The following is a 15,959-nucleotide window of genomic DNA, read 5'->3' on the forward strand; positions in this document are numbered from 1 at the left end:
AATCTGGAAAATGAAACAAACAAATGTAACAAAATAGAAACAGACTGATAGATGCAAAGAGCAAACTCCTGGTTATCAGTGGGGAAAGGGAAGGCGGGGGGCGGGGGGGACGTTTAGGGAGGGCTAGGGGATTAATAAGTACAAATACTGAATATAAAACACAAAAATAAAATGTATTTTGCAGCACAGGGAATAGAGCCAATATTTTATAATAACTCTGCTGCTGCTAAGTTGTTCCAGTCGTGTCCAACTCTGTGCGACCCCATAGACGGCAGCCCACCAGGCTCCCCTGTCCCTGGGATTCTCCAGGCAAGAACACTGGAGTGGGTTGCCATTTCCTTCTCCAATGCATGAAAGGGAAAAGTGAAAGTGAAGTCGCTCAGTCGTGTCCGACTCTTAGCGACCCCATGGACTGTAGCCCACCAGTCTCCTCCATCCATGGGATTTTCCAGGCAAGAGTACTGGAGTGGGTTGCCATTGCCTTCTCCTATAATAACTCTAAAAGGAGTGTAATCTATAAAAATATTGAATCACTACATTATATACCTGAAATAATGTAACATTGCAAATCAACTATGTTTCAATAAATACTTCAATAAAAACCGATTTTTTTAAGTCATAGCAACTAAGAGAGTGTGTCATTGATACAAGGATGCATTGGTGAACTGACAGGACAGAACAGAGAGCCCACACACAGGCTTCTGCGAATGAGAAATGGGCTGTATAATAAGGAGAAAGTGTGAGCTTTGCAATAATCTGTCCTGAAGACAGTTACACAGGAGGAGAAAAAAAGAAAGAAATTGGAGTATTAACTTCAAATGCTTTAAAGATTTAAATGTGTAATGTGAAACTATAAAAAAATTTAGAATATCATGTGGAAGAATATCTTTCTGACTGAAAGATAGGGATGAATTTCTTAAGATTAAAAAAGGCAAATCATAGGGAAAACAATAAAGACATATTAAAACTAGGAACTTCTCTTTGTCATAAGAAATCATTGCAAAAACGAACATAAACCACAAATTGGGAAAGCATATTTGCACCATATATATAACTGATAAAGAATTACAATACAAACTACTTAAAGTACTATAAATTAATAGGAAAAAATAAGATGATCCAAAGAGATATGTGCAAAGGACTTGTGGGAATACTTCACACACACACACACACACACACACACACACAAAATGGCTAATAAAAAAATGAAAAGATGCTGAACCCATTATTAATGAGGAAATTCAAATTAAAGCCATAATGAGATATCATTTTAGACTCAACAGAACGGCCAAACTTTTTAAGTCTAACACAATCAAGTTTTGTCATAGATGTTCAGGAAAATCCATCTACTGCTGTGGGGTAACAAATTGCCTAATAATTTATCTAATTATTATCTAATAAAATTGAAGTTGCACATTCCCAAGATAAAGGCATTCCTTTCACAGTGTTGCTTGGAAACACTTGTCCATGTGCTCCAGAGAATATCTACAAAATGTTCCTAGCAACGCTCTATCTTAGCAAAATTTCAGAAACAAGCCAAATGCCTCAAGGTAGGTGATGGCGTAGAGACTGGTGCATTGGTCCCACACAATCCTGTTCAGCAGTGAAAATGAATGAACTATAGCCAGGAGCATATGGTGACTCACTCTCAAGAGAGTGTGTCGAGCAGTGTAAAGCAAGTTGCAGATGAGTGCATATGGTATGATTCCATTTAAATGAAGTTTAAAATTTGCAACGCTAAGCACTATATTCTTCTTCATCATCAGAGCGATGCTGGCCTGCACTGCCCCATTTCAGTAGATACACTGTGGAAGGGCATATGGATACTCTCTGAAGCATTATATAGTGGCCCTGTGGCAGATTCAGCCACAGTTGTTAAAACTGAGAAGAAATGCAAGAAAATAACAACCATAAATTCTGTATAGAGGTTGACTCTGTGGAAGAAAGGATAAGGCAAAGGTACTTACTGGGCTTCAAAGATTGTGGTGATGTTCTGTTTCTTACAGTGTGTTGGATTTACTGGCATTTGTTGTATTATTATTTTTATTTATTGTACATATTTTGTAAATCGTATTTTGTACCTAATAGTTAATACAATAAAAAAGACTTGTTTGGTGTGGCCATCTATCTTGCTGATCCTGTTCAGGATGCCAATTGTCTGGCTGCATCTCACTGTTTGCTGAACACAGGGTAGGCAAGGCATGAGTTCAGAGGCTGGAAGGAGACTGGAGGAGCCATAGGAACTGCAGACACGTTTACTCTCTCCTGGCTGGTGCAACAGCCAGAGCAGCAGACACGCTGTTTTATCTTCTCTCATGACTGACCCAGTGGACACAGCCATGAGGCAGCAGTAATGCCGCGGCTTTTTTAGGTGAAACTTGTATACGCCTACATCACAAAGTAGCGGGTGACCAAGCGAGTACCTGAGGTAAAACAGAACCTCATCTGTTACATAAACCTTGCAAAGTCATTGTTTACAGAACAGGGGGCTGAGAGAGCCTGACTGGCGCCACCTTATTAATTTCCCCACACCATCCCCGTACCCTGTGATGTTGCTCTTCCAACCCTAATGTGTTTTTTGCAGGATCTCTGCTGCCTCCGTTTACTCCATCATGAATGAACCCTTCCTTCCATGGGTCATGAAAGCTGATGGACCCAAAGAGAAGCCAGGAGGGTGTGGACAGTGAAACAAACACAAGCTGATCTCTGTCAAATCTCTGTTAGGTTATTTAACAATAATTCACTGGGAAACTGACTTACCCTCTCTGACCTCAGCTTCTCATCTTTAAAACGGACATGATAATATATAACTTGCAACACTATGGGAGAATTAAGTAAGTGGAGAAGTATAAATTAGAAACAGCATATTGGGTGAGCAATTTGTAGAAACTATTAAAATGCTAAATGTTCCTACCACTTGACTGGAAATTCAATGATTTCAAATCTATTCCAGAAAAATCCTCTCTAAACTTCACCTAAATTTATAGACAGGGCTAGTTAATCACAGAATTGTTTTGGACAGGAAAAAATGGGAAACAATTATCAATATGAGAATTGTTAAATACATTATGGTACATCAATAATTGAAAATACAGTACATAGTCATTAAAATGAATAAGATAATGTATTGATACAGGAAAATCTCTGTGATGCGTGGCTGAGTGGAAAATATTCTCATTCATATATGTGGAGTGTGAAGCCCAGAAAAGTTCTAAAATGTCTATTTTTCTCAGAAGAGTAGGAAGCAGAACAGAGACTGCCATTCACATAACTCCCAAATAAGAATTAGCCCTGCTCCAAAACACAATGTCCTTAAGAGAAAGGCTATGATTCTCTTTCTCCCCTAAAAGCTTTTTTTTTTTTTTAAGTTATTCATAGTCATATGTGCAGCAATGAAAAACTTGTGATTTTAGGGGCTTTCTGAAATCTAAAAAAGACCCTTGTAAAGATGAGTTCTGTGAGACTAGGGCACCTGTGTTATGTGAGCCTTTGAGTCTAAGCAGCTGCTATATTGGGGGCATGCAGTTTATCCTCACTCACATGGTCACCACCTGTCTGTGGAACTATTTTTTGCCTTAAAAACTGGGTCAGAATGTCAGAGAAAGGCATCCTCAAGGTGCCCAAATGAATAATTTAGTAATTCTGTAGTTGTTGCAATGGTGTTGAGTTTGTCTCTAAAGTACAGTCACAGAAGGAAAGGGAGGAGGTGACCCTGCCATGCCCTCCTCTGTCTCAGTTCATATCACACTTGTCTGTCTCCCTCTTGACACCATAAAACCCGGGACGGCAGTCTCAAAGAGTGATTTGAAGGCAGCAAAGGAGGAAGCAGACAGATGAACATGAAAGCAACTTCTTGAAGGCAGAGGCTAGGTAGATGAGGGAACGAGAAAATTTATCTCAGTTCAACAACAAAGGTGCCCTCAAAATTAGGATGATTAGGTTTTCTGTTTGGAGTTTTGGTTTTCTTTTTTACTTCCTGCCATGGAAGAGCCTAACCATTTTCCAAACCAACTGTGCCATGCCTGAAAATTTCCGCCTTGTTAACCAGTGCCTCTTCACTGAGAAAGACGAGAGGTGTTGGCTGGTGTCCGTGTGTCTGGACAGCCGGGAGCACCTGTCGAGTCAGATGCCTCCATCCAGCATGGAGGAGACACCCTGCCCAGAGCTGTCACTCAGAGCTCGGGATTGGAGCCCATTGAGACCTCCGAGAGAAGCCCTAGCATGAGGCTGGGCTTCCGGAGGATCCCCGCCTAGCCAGCCACAGATGGATGGATTGATGGTTAAATGGGCAAGGACATTAAACAAGCCAGGTCAGAATGTACTCAGCCAGCACCAGCTTGCCGTAGACATTACATGAGGACACAGGAAATGTCACTAATGTGGCCATTAGTATTAGGAGCCACGTACATAGTGATTTTATATAATCCTCACAATGATTGTAACAGTCCATGTTTATATCCTAAATTTGGAGAGGAGGGGTCTGAGACTCAAAGATTAAGGAATCACTGAAATCCCTCTATCTCCGTGTGATGAGGTTAGAATTAGCATCCAATCCCCCTACAGTTACACAACTCATTCCCACTCCCATACCTTGTCCTTCCATAGACATGGCTGTGATCAGAGCTATTCAGGGCCCCATAAATTCCATCTCAAGGACAGCATTTTCTGCAAACTCCAGCTAAGTTTGAGAGCTCTTAGGTTTGAAGGCTCACCTGGCAGCCCCCGAAGGCAGAAAGCTCAATGGGGTTCATGGCACCTGGTCCCACAGCAAGATTTCATTGTCCCAAAGGAGGGCAGATGTTGCCTTCCCACCTTCTCTACAGTGAACAGGAAAACCCCAAAAGTATAGCTCCCACTATGCTGCTCCTACTATTTAAGGCAGCCTGTAAGGATGGCACCAGATGTGCTGTCTCTTGAAAGAAAAATAAAAACATTGTTTCAACAACTCTGTTAGGAACTCTGGGGCTGAGTTCACTCAGTAAGAGAATACCTGCTGTCATTCGACGAGGTTAGCTTCTAGCAGTGCCTGGGGCAAAATGAGGACCAAAAACACTAGCTTCTCTGTGCCAAGAACTTGCCTGGCAGCTTCATGTAACTTAAGTCCCAGTGACCCTCAAGGTGGATGTGGTCATCCCTGTTTAACACATGATGAGACTGAAGCTCAGATCCATGTTCCAACAACAATGTACAATTGATTTATCCATTTTGTGCACCTTAAGTGTGTATGGACCTGCGTTGTACACTGATGGAGACCCAAAGCTGTACAAGGAAAAGTCTTGTCCTACTCCTCGAGATGCTGGCGATCGCACCAAGGATAGAAGCAACATACCATGAAAGAAAAGCCGCAGTTCAAGGTCATGAGTTGTCCATGTCACACCACACTGGAACACTCTCCTTCTCAGGCCACACCTCTTCTAGGAAGCCTCCCTGTCTTGCTGCTCCTGTTCATGAGGTCAATTGTCTCGCTGTTCACACTGTTCACTGAACCCAAGGTAGGCAAAGTGCACACTGAGAGGCTGGAATGAGACGTGGTGAGCTGTAGGATCTGCAGACACGTTTATGCTCTCCCGGCAGCAGCCATAACATAGCATAACCTAACCAAAGCCTCGATGTAGCATACGCTCAATGCTGCCACAATGGCTTGTAGGTGGAGCTCTCTTGACTTTTCACTTCATGCATTGGAGAAGGAAATGGCAACCCACTCCAGTATTCTTGCCTGGAGAGTCCCAGAGATGGGGGAGCCCGATGGGCTGCTGTCTGCGGGGTCACACAGAGTCGGACATGACTGAAGCAACTTGGCAGCAGCAGCAGCAGCACATAAGCATACAGTACAAAGTACCCCATGACTAGGCGAGTACCTCCTGAGGCACATGCGCAGTGCTATATGTGAGCTCAGCTATTACATAAACATTGTTTACAAAACCTGGGGCAAGAAGCAGAGGCTGTGGGGCAGTAGAGCCTGACCATACCATCTTGGCTAATTTGGTCTTTCCCTATACTCCCCATAGCCACTCTTGTGAGCATTTCTGTCCCCCTCGCTGCTCCTATGCACATTTCTGTCTGCATACAGCATTCGTTTGGGAGGTCATTTGCTTACTTGTCTGTTTCCAGATAAACTCTGGACTCACTGAGGGCAAGAACTATGACTCAACACTTTCCATGTTCTCCCAAGATCTAACAAAAGGTTGGCACCCATAAAACAGCATTTATTGATATGGGATTTGAATCATGAGAGCAGCTTGACCACATCTGGCTCAGGCTGGGAGCTCCCTGCAGAGGGAAAGAGTGTGACACAATAAAAAACAAAAAAACAAAGCTCATTTCACTTGAGTTCTGTTCTTTCCTGGTCTCTTTCGCCTGTCACCTAACTTTGTGTTTAAATACTAATTTACAGTGGTGTGTGGATACAATTTTTTACTATCAATAATTGCTCCAAGATGATAGGAAAGGGGACACCAGGCTATGAGCCAAGGGATCTGAGTCTGAATATTGATTCCATCACGACACATTGTGAGGCCCTGACACCTCTCTGAACCTCAACTTCCTCACCCATAAAATGAGAAAGTTTACCGAGCTGAACCTGAGACCTTTCCAATGTTCCAATTCTGTTAATCTGAGAATAGCGTGGAAACCAGCAAGCCCTTCCAAGCTGCCAAGGATGATGTGAAGCCTGGACATCAGGGCAAACAAGAGCCTTTTGAATAATGACTTTGCAGGTAGGCATGGGGGTGTCATAAACCTCCCCTTGCCATCTTCCCAGTTATAATTCTACAAACACTGTAGTTTCTGTGGTAATTTCATTTAATTTTATGGCCTGGCTCCTCCAGCCTTCTGAGTCTGATAAGCAAGTTTGGAAATGATTTGCAAGGTGGGAAGCAATGTGTAAACCAGCCAGTTCAACAGCATAGGTGGGTGGAGGCAATCAATCTTAAGACAAGGCACCAGACCACCTTCCAAGTAAAGCAAGCAGGCCAGTGTGGTTGAGGTTGTCTGGACGAGGGCAGATGCCACGCTCATACACACATGGATGGCCTCCAGGTTATCACCGGGCACAGAGAAGAATAAGTAGGATCTGTCCAGGGACTAGTTCCTCCCTGGGAGGGCACCATGATTCGCAAACATAAGAGCCAGAAAGGGTAGGGCAGTGAGGTCACTGACTAATGTCATATGTGGAAGAGATAGGCTCTCCTGGATCCCTCTTCCTTGGGACTAGTGACTAGACCTCCCTGAGCCACAGTTTCCCAGCGGGAAAACTCAGAACAGTAGTAACCAGCAGCAGGTTGCTGTAACTGTGATATTTTTGTGGAATGGCGGTGCTCTGCCCCGTACAGTAGCAGTGCCTCTGAGATGGCATCCCCCTGCCCAGCCAGACCTTCAGCCCCCGAATTTCAGGCCAATTCTAGACATTTGACCAACTGAGGAGGCCTCCTGATTGAGCTATGTGTTCATCTTGTCTGAGAGTTTCCTGTGGGCAAACATCAGGTGTCTTATTTTGCCTTGTATCTCCAGGGTACATTGCTGAAATTTGGCTATGTTTACTGATATTGTATTAAATCTCAGAGACAGAATTTTGGGTGAAGTAAAAAGAAATAGGGGGCTTCCTTGGTGGTCAGTGGTAAAGAATATGCCTGCCAATGCAGGAGATACAGGTTTGATCCCTGGGTTGGGAAGATCCTCTGGAGAAGGAAAGATGGCAACCCACTCCAGTATTCTTGCCTGGAAAATTCCATGGACAGAGTAGCCTGGCAGGTTTCATTCCATGGGTTACAAAAGAGTCAACACAACTTAGTGACTAAACAACAACAACAATAAAAAGAAATAGCTTTATTGCTTTGCCAGACAAAGAGGGCCTCAGCAGGCTAATGCCCTCAAGACTGTGTCTCCACCTGGAGCAGGTAGTGAGGAGTCTCATAGCAATGGTTCAAAGAGGAGGGTGTGATCAACTCATGGACAGTCTTCTGATTGGTTGGTGATGAGGTAATCAGGAGTCAGCATCATCAGCCTTCTGGTTCCAACTGCTTTGGGGTCTACCTGCTTGTGGGCAGTGTACAGTTAACTTTTGCCCACCTGGTAGGATTTTTAATAGCTGCAGAACAGCTCAAAGGACATGGCTCAGAATATTATCTATAATCTTTGAGGAAGAATTAAAATCTTTGACTTTGTTTAATGGCTAAAGTATTATTATTTTGTCTTCCTTGACTGTTTTTCTTTCTGCATTTTCTCACTTCTCTGATTAAATTTATTCTTTGACTAAAGTTTTACTACAGACAAAAGGCAGGCAGAGGACCAGGGTGGGGTTTATTCTGGGAAGGCCTTGTAGAGTTCTGTCTGGTTACAGGTATGGAAAAGGGGCCAAGCAGGGAGTCTTCGGGACATAATTGAAAGGCCTCAGGGCCACCCAAAGCACCCAGAGGGTCACAGAAACACTGCCTTCAAGCAGGCCTGGTTGGGGAAGAAGCACCCAGATCACCTAAATAATCCACTGAAGCTCTGAAGTGATAGAGCACCAGCCTGCCTCACTCCCATGGCGCAGGTTTTATAGAGGGGACTTAACCAGGGGCTCAAGGTTAAACCTTCAGAAGGCCAACTCCATCCGGCCCGGTGGATCTGAAATGTGAATTGTGGGGCCAAGGAAAGAGAATTCTTGGTGGGTGGTGCAGAGCCAGGCAGCAAGACTGGAGTCCAGCAGACTGGATGCTGAGTGGTGTGTGGTCAGAGGAACTTGAAGGCCCTAAACTCCACCTGAGGCCAGCACTGTGGGTCTAGCAAACTGTCACTGATCCCCTGCCTGCCCAGCATTGTTCTAAGTACTTTGCACATATTAACTCATGTCCTTCCTACTGCATATGAGGTCAGTGCTCTCTAAGAAGCCATGTCACCCAAGAAGCCAGACACAGAGAAGGTAAGAAACATGCTTGGGGTGCACAGCTAGTGAACAGAGAAAAGAGAGCTGACCACAGAGCTTTTCCACCAAAGCATCATTGGCATTTGGGTCCAGATCATTCTCTGTTGAGGGGCTGTCCTGAGTGTTATAGGAAGCACAGCAGCACCCCTGGCCTCCATTGACTGGATGCCACCTTTCCTGGTTGTGACAATCAATTGTCTCCAAACACTGTCAAATATCTCATGAAGGGTAGAATCACCGCAGTAAAGAACCAGTGTCCTAGAAAGTAGCAGAGATCAACATGGTAACAGATGATTTCAATGTCCAGTTCATCACCAGCTGGGGTGGAAACTGGGATTGGAGGTGGGGGCCACTGAGGGATTACAAGGCAGGGACACTGAGCTCAATCTTGTGAGTCAGGTGGAGGAATGAGCTGACCTGAGGTTGAGGAGCAGTCAGTTGGGGTAAGGGAGTGATGGAGGAGTCCTGTAGCAAGTGGGAGCTGGTGGTATACCTGAGCTATCAGAGAACATCTCCTAGATGAAGTTGTCTAGAGGTACCCTGCTTTCATGCCCAGGGTAGGATTCCAGACATTTCAACAAGCGGCCCAGGCAGTCTGCATGCAGCTTGACAGTGCTGAGGTTTGAAGTCGCTGGGATTTGTTATGCCTTATAGTTATTGTGAGCAGGAGCTTTGGGGATTCTCAGAGGACCCTCTGAGGGGACTCTCAGCAGGATCAGAATGAAGAGGCTCAGGCACTGGGGGAGTTGGTGTGTCTGTGTCCTTTTTCTGTTACCCCTGAGAAACAGATAACTTCCTACCTGAAATCTAGTTACACCTGTGTTTACTCACCAGATTAGACAGCCTGATCATAGCCTTTGCATGGGTGCAGAAAAAAGAAACAGGTTTTGGAGTCAAACAGCACTGAGTTTGAATCCACTTATGGACCACTGTGGTCCATAGCTTATGACCATTGGCCTTTTTGAGACTCAGTTTCCTTATCTGTAAAATGAGTACATAAACATCTACCTCTTAAGCATTTTAAGGCTGGAATTGCAAAACAGAAATAGACCCACAAACATAGAAAACTAACATGTTACCAAAGGGGAAAAAAGTGGGGGGATAAATTAAGAGGTTGGGATTAACATGTACACACTACTATATATGAAATAGATAACTGACAAGGACCTACTGTATAGCACAGGGAATATACTCAATATCTTGTAATAATCTATAAGGGGAAAGAATCTGAAAAAGAATATATGTATATACATGTGTGCGTATAAGTGAATCACTGTGTTGTACACCTGAAACTAATATAATATGATACTGTAAATCAATTATGTTTCAATAAAATAAAAAACAATACATGTTCATCTTTTAAAAAAGAGGCTGGGATTACATATTTGAAGCATGATGATGTTGTTGCCTTCAAAGGTTTCTGCTGGATAAATCTTGCGTCCAGAATTTGTTCAGTACACAGACTTCAAGTCAGTGATGCTCCTGAGAGTCACATGCAGCTAAAGAGACCATCCATAAGGGTATCTAGGAAAGCTTAAGAAAAACACAGCTCTCCACATTGAAACTGTGCACCCGCTTTTCCTCCCAAATAGCTTCCAGTTTTAACCATATGGCCGTGGTTTTCTAAGTTACACCTTGAATCTGCCTTCGCCTAGGTGGAATGTGCTAGACAAGCCCAGAGACATCCCTCTGCTTTGATGACCAGAACCAGATGCCTACCCAGGCCCAGGACCCATTTTTCCAGGCAGGCTGGCCCAGCGTTCCCAAGTGCGAAGAGCTTCCCACGAAACCACGTTATCTCTGACCACATGCATCACTCACTTCTCCCAGCACTCCAACCTTCAGTTACTCCTGAAGATCAGTCTTTCTCCTACCACCACTATTAAACCAAAACCAGTGCCTCTACATGGACATTTATCTTTCATTATCCTTGTTTTGGGGGAACTGAACTGTTATCAGGGGCTCCAAAATCCTTCCATACTGGGCCCTATGTTCCATACTCAACAATCAGTGGCTATATACTGGTCTGGTTTGCTCTGCAGTATATCCCAAATCTGCTGGTTGCACCCAAAGCCACATTTTAACATATATTTGCTTCTGGGTTAAAAAAAAAAGTAAAGGTCAGTGCCTTCCCCACAAACAAGATCACAGCTAAAAAGCATAATACATGTCATTTTTACCTGAGCCTGCAATTTGAGAATAAGTTCATTGAAAATGTGAAGGAAAAGGCAGAAAATGTGTGTGAGACAGTTTCAAAAATGATACCACCAGGTTTACTTTCCAATTTAAACCAATTTGGGTGACTAAGAAGCATAATCGGCAAGCTGAGCCATTGTCTGATCCAAACCCTGCAAATGTCTCCTTCCACAAACATGAGTACAGAGGATCTCCTCAAAATGAAGAGTGATGAATGTGAAAGTCACTGTGGTATCCGACTCTTTGCCACCCCATGGACTAAACAGTCCATGGAAATCTGGCCAGAATTGCCTTTCCCTCCTCCAGGGGATCTTCCCAACCCAGGGATCAAACTGAGGTCTCCCGCATTGCAGGTGCATTCTTTACTAGCTGAGCCACAACGGAAGCCTGGGAAGAGTGATGGTAGATGGAAATGGTCCTGAAGCTGGCAGGTGTGGCGGTCAGGAAGGTAGCAATATTAACACTGTTGAACAGTTGTCCCGAGCCAGGCACTGTGTGAAGACTTGAAACATGTGTTAGTTGATGCTTGCTGCAGTCTTTCTCAACTGAGACGACTTTGTACTGCAGCTGGCAATGTTTGGCAATATTTTGGTTGTCACAATTTTGGTTGAGGGGGAATGCTACCAGCATTTAATGGGTAGAGATCAGGGAGGCTGCCAAATATTCTACACCAGACAGTCCCTGCCCTTCACCCCCAACAGTTTTCCATTCCAAAAGGTCAGTAATGTCAAGATTTGGGCAACATGGCTGAATACAAAGTATCCCTTTTTTCCAGATAGGAAAACAAGCTCAGATAAATGAAATCATTTCCAAAGATCAGTAAGTGAAGGAAGCAGAATTAAACTTGAGGATATCTATCTGACCTCATAGCTTCAGAAGCAAACTAAGAAGTCACTGCTTCAGTCACAGGGAATTCCCTGCATCCAACAAAAAGATGTTTACATGGTCTGTTTTCAGCACTTTCTCAAGCTGTGAAATTAACCACACACCTAAAGGAAAACACAAATGAAAGAAAATGCACATGCATGCACAGTGTTTAAAGTTAAAAAGCACTGATTGCACAGCTCGGTTATCAAATTGCCAAGTGGCATTAGTCAAATCACTTAACTTCCCTAAACTGCACTTTCCTCATTTAAAGAAAATGAATCACACTGAGGTAATAATAACTAAGACTTACTTAATATTACCATGCTTGTCTGCAGTTTCTCTAGCTAATTAATCAATGTGAAATTGTGTTAGTCTGATGTAAACTTTGATTTGCATGTTAAGAAGCCACTCCTTAATCCAAAGGAATGAAAGCTGAAGCTAGCACTTCAGGAAACATAGTACAATAGCAAAAGAGATATTGTTGAGTGGAAGGTATTCATGTATTTGTCGTGGAACGTCTACATCCATCAGAGGATCCAGTGGAAACCAGTCAGAGGACAAAGCTGATCTGGCAGAAGAAGGCAGAACTTCCCAAGACAGCTGTACACTTCAGGAATTAGACCCTGGGATTTAGTAGGTCAGTAGTTAAGTTCACTGCTGCCCCTGCTCTTGGGATGACACAATGTCACAGTGTGTGTTGCTCTGTAGATTTGTCTCTTTCTGGTATGGTGACCACTGACACAAGGCCAAAGAGTTTAGGCCAACTTCCACAAGCAGTAGAAGGCTCCTGAGGTCTTATGAGTGGAGGACTGATATTATCAATTGTTCTCTTTTACTTTAGTTTTAATTGGAGGATAACTGCTTTACAATATTGTGTTAGTTTCTGCCATACATCAACAAGAATCAGCCATAGGCATGCATATGTCCCCTCCCTCTTGAAGGAGCTCCCACCTCCCACCCCGCTAGGTTGCCACAGAGCACTGGGTTTGAGCTCCCTGCCATCACACAGCAAATTCCCACCCCGGAAAGCTCAGAGACAAATCAACATACCAATGGGCACCTTATCTTTGACAAAGGAGGCAGGAATACACAATGGAGAAAAGACAGCCTCTTCAATAAGTGGTGCTGGGAAAATGGCACAGTAACATGTGAAAGAAGGAAACTAAAACACCTCCTAACATAAAAATAAATTCAAAATGGATTATAGACTTAGAGATAAGGCCAGAAACTATAAAGCTCCTAGAGGATAACATAGGCAGCACACTCCTTGACATAAATCACAGCATTCTATGACACACCTCCTAGAATGATGGAAATAAAAACAAAAATAAACAACTGTAACCTAATTAAACTTAAAAGCTTTTGCACAGTGAAGGAAACTATAAATAAAGTGAAAAGACAACCCTTAGAATGAGAGAAAATAATAGCAAATGAATCAACTGACAAAAGGATTAATCTCCAAAATATACAAGTAGCTCATACAGCTCAATACCAGAAAAACAAACAGCCAGATCAAAAAGTGGGCAGAAGACCTAAACAAACATATCTCCAAAGAAACATACAGAAGGCTAATAAACATATGAAAAGATACTCAACATCACTCATTATTAGAGAAATGCAAATCAAAACCACAATGATGTATCAGGTCACATGGGTCAAAATGGCCATCATTAAAAAATCTACAAACAAATGCTGGAGAGGGTGTGGAGAAGAGGGAACTCTCTTGCACTGTTGGTGGGAATGTGATCCCAACCGTATGACATTTCTGGAAAAGGCGAAACTACTGAGACAAAAAGCATGAGTAGCTGTCGGGAGTTCATGGATGATGAATAGGCGGACAACAAGAAATTTTTAGGTTAGAGAAACTCTTTAGTATGATAACATAATGGTGGATAAGCAACATTATTCAAAATCCATAAAGCTGTACGACACGCAGAGTAAAACTTTATGTAAATTATGAACTTATTTATCAAAAATTTATTGATACTGGTTTATCAATTATAACAAATGTACAACACCAATGCAAGAGGTGAATAATAAGGGAACCTGTTTGTAGAGAGAAGTGCTTAGAGAAGTGCTTGTAGACTCTCTGTACTATTTTTCCATAAATGTATAACTGCTCTAAAAATAGTCTATTAACATTTTAGTAAATTTTCTCATCTACTATTATTATATATATATACCCATATAAATGATTTCTTTTTCCTTCAAAGTAGTTTTTCCTTTGAAACTCACTCTTATTTAACTTGTGTCCTCATGAGCTGCTGTCAGACTTATCTTTCACTCCTCCCGAAAGAGGATGAGCCACCATTTCTTCTTGCTTTCTGAAAAAGAAAAAGAGGTCCGATTGTTTTTGTTTCTTTCTTCTTCTTCTTCTTCTTCTTTTTTTTTTTTTTTTCCTGCAGTTTTGAATGTTCCTATTCAATTTAACATCTTAGAACTCATTTGGGATTTTTAAAATTTCAGTTCAGTTCAGTTCAGTTGCTTAGTCGTGTCTGACTCTCTACGACCCCATGAATCGCAGCACGCCAGGCCTCTCTGTCCATCACCAACGCCCAGAGTTCACTCAAACTCACGTCCATCGAGTCAGTGATGCCATCCAGCCATCTCATCCTCAGTCGTCCCCTTCTCCTCCTGCCCCCAATCCCTCCCAGCATCAGAGTCTTTTCCAATGAGTCAACTCTTCGCATGAGGTGGCCAAAGTACTGGAGTTTCAGCTTCAGCATCATTCCTTCCAAAGAAATCCCAGGGCTGATCTCCTTCAGAATGGACTGGTTGGATCTCCTTGCAGTCCAAGGGACTCTCAAGAGTCTTCTCCAACACCACAGTTCAAATGCATCAATTCTTCAGTGCTCAGCTTTCTTCACAGTCCAACTTTCACATCCATACATGACCACAGGAAAAACCATACCCTTGACTAGACGGGCCTTTGTTGCCAAAGTAATGTCTCTGCTTTTGAATATACTATCTAGGTTGGTCATAACTTTCCTTCCAAGGAGTAAGCGTCTTTTAATTTAATGGGTGCAATCATCATCTGCAGTGATTTTGGATCCCAAACAAATAAAGTCTGATACTGTTTCCACTGTTTCCCCATCTATTTCCCATGACGTGATGGGACCAGATGCCATGATCTTCGTTTTCTGAACGTTGAGCTTTAAGCCAACTTTTTCACTCTCCTCTTTCACTTTCATCAAGAGGCTTTTTAGTTCCTCTTCACTTTGTGCCATAAGGGTGGTGTCATCTGTATATCTGGTGGCTCAGAGGTTAAAGCATCTGCCTCCAATGTGGGAGACCCAGGTTCAATTCCTGGGTCGGGAAGATCCCCTGGAGAAGGAAATGGTAACCCACTGGTATTCTTGCCTGGAGAATCCCATGGATGGAGAAGCCTGGTAGGCTACAGTCCACGGGGTCACAAAGAGTTGGACATGACTGAGCTACTTCACCTTCACCTTTTACTTTCATCAAGAGGCTTTTGAGTTCCTCTTCACTTTCTTCCATAAGGGTGGTGTCATCTGCATATCTGAGATTATTGATATTTCTCCCGGCAATCTTTATTAAAGTATAGTTGATTTATAATGTGTTGATTTCTGTTGCACAGCAAAGTGATCTAGTTATACTTATATATAAATATTTTTTCATATTATTTTCCATTCTGGTTTATTCAAGAATATTGAATATAGTTCTCTGTGTTACACAGTAGGATCTTATAATTTATCACTGATATAAAAAGTAGTTTGTATCTGCTAACCCCAAACTACCAGTTCATCTTTCCACCACCCTACCCCCATTGCCAATCACAAGTCTGTTCTCTGTCTGTGAGTCTGTTTCTGTTTTGTAGACATGTTCATTTGTGTTATGTTTTAGATTCCATATATAAGTGACTTCGTATGGTATTTAACTTTCTCTTTCTTATCTGCTTCACTTAGTGTAATAATTTCTAGGTCCACCCATGGTGCAGCAAATTGCATCATTTCATTCTTTTCTATACCTA

Source organism: Capricornis sumatraensis, chromosome 3 (assembly GCF_032405125.1).
Source record: "Capricornis sumatraensis isolate serow.1 chromosome 3, serow.2, whole genome shotgun sequence".
Classification (NCBI taxonomy): Eukaryota; Metazoa; Chordata; class Mammalia; order Artiodactyla; family Bovidae; genus Capricornis; species Capricornis sumatraensis.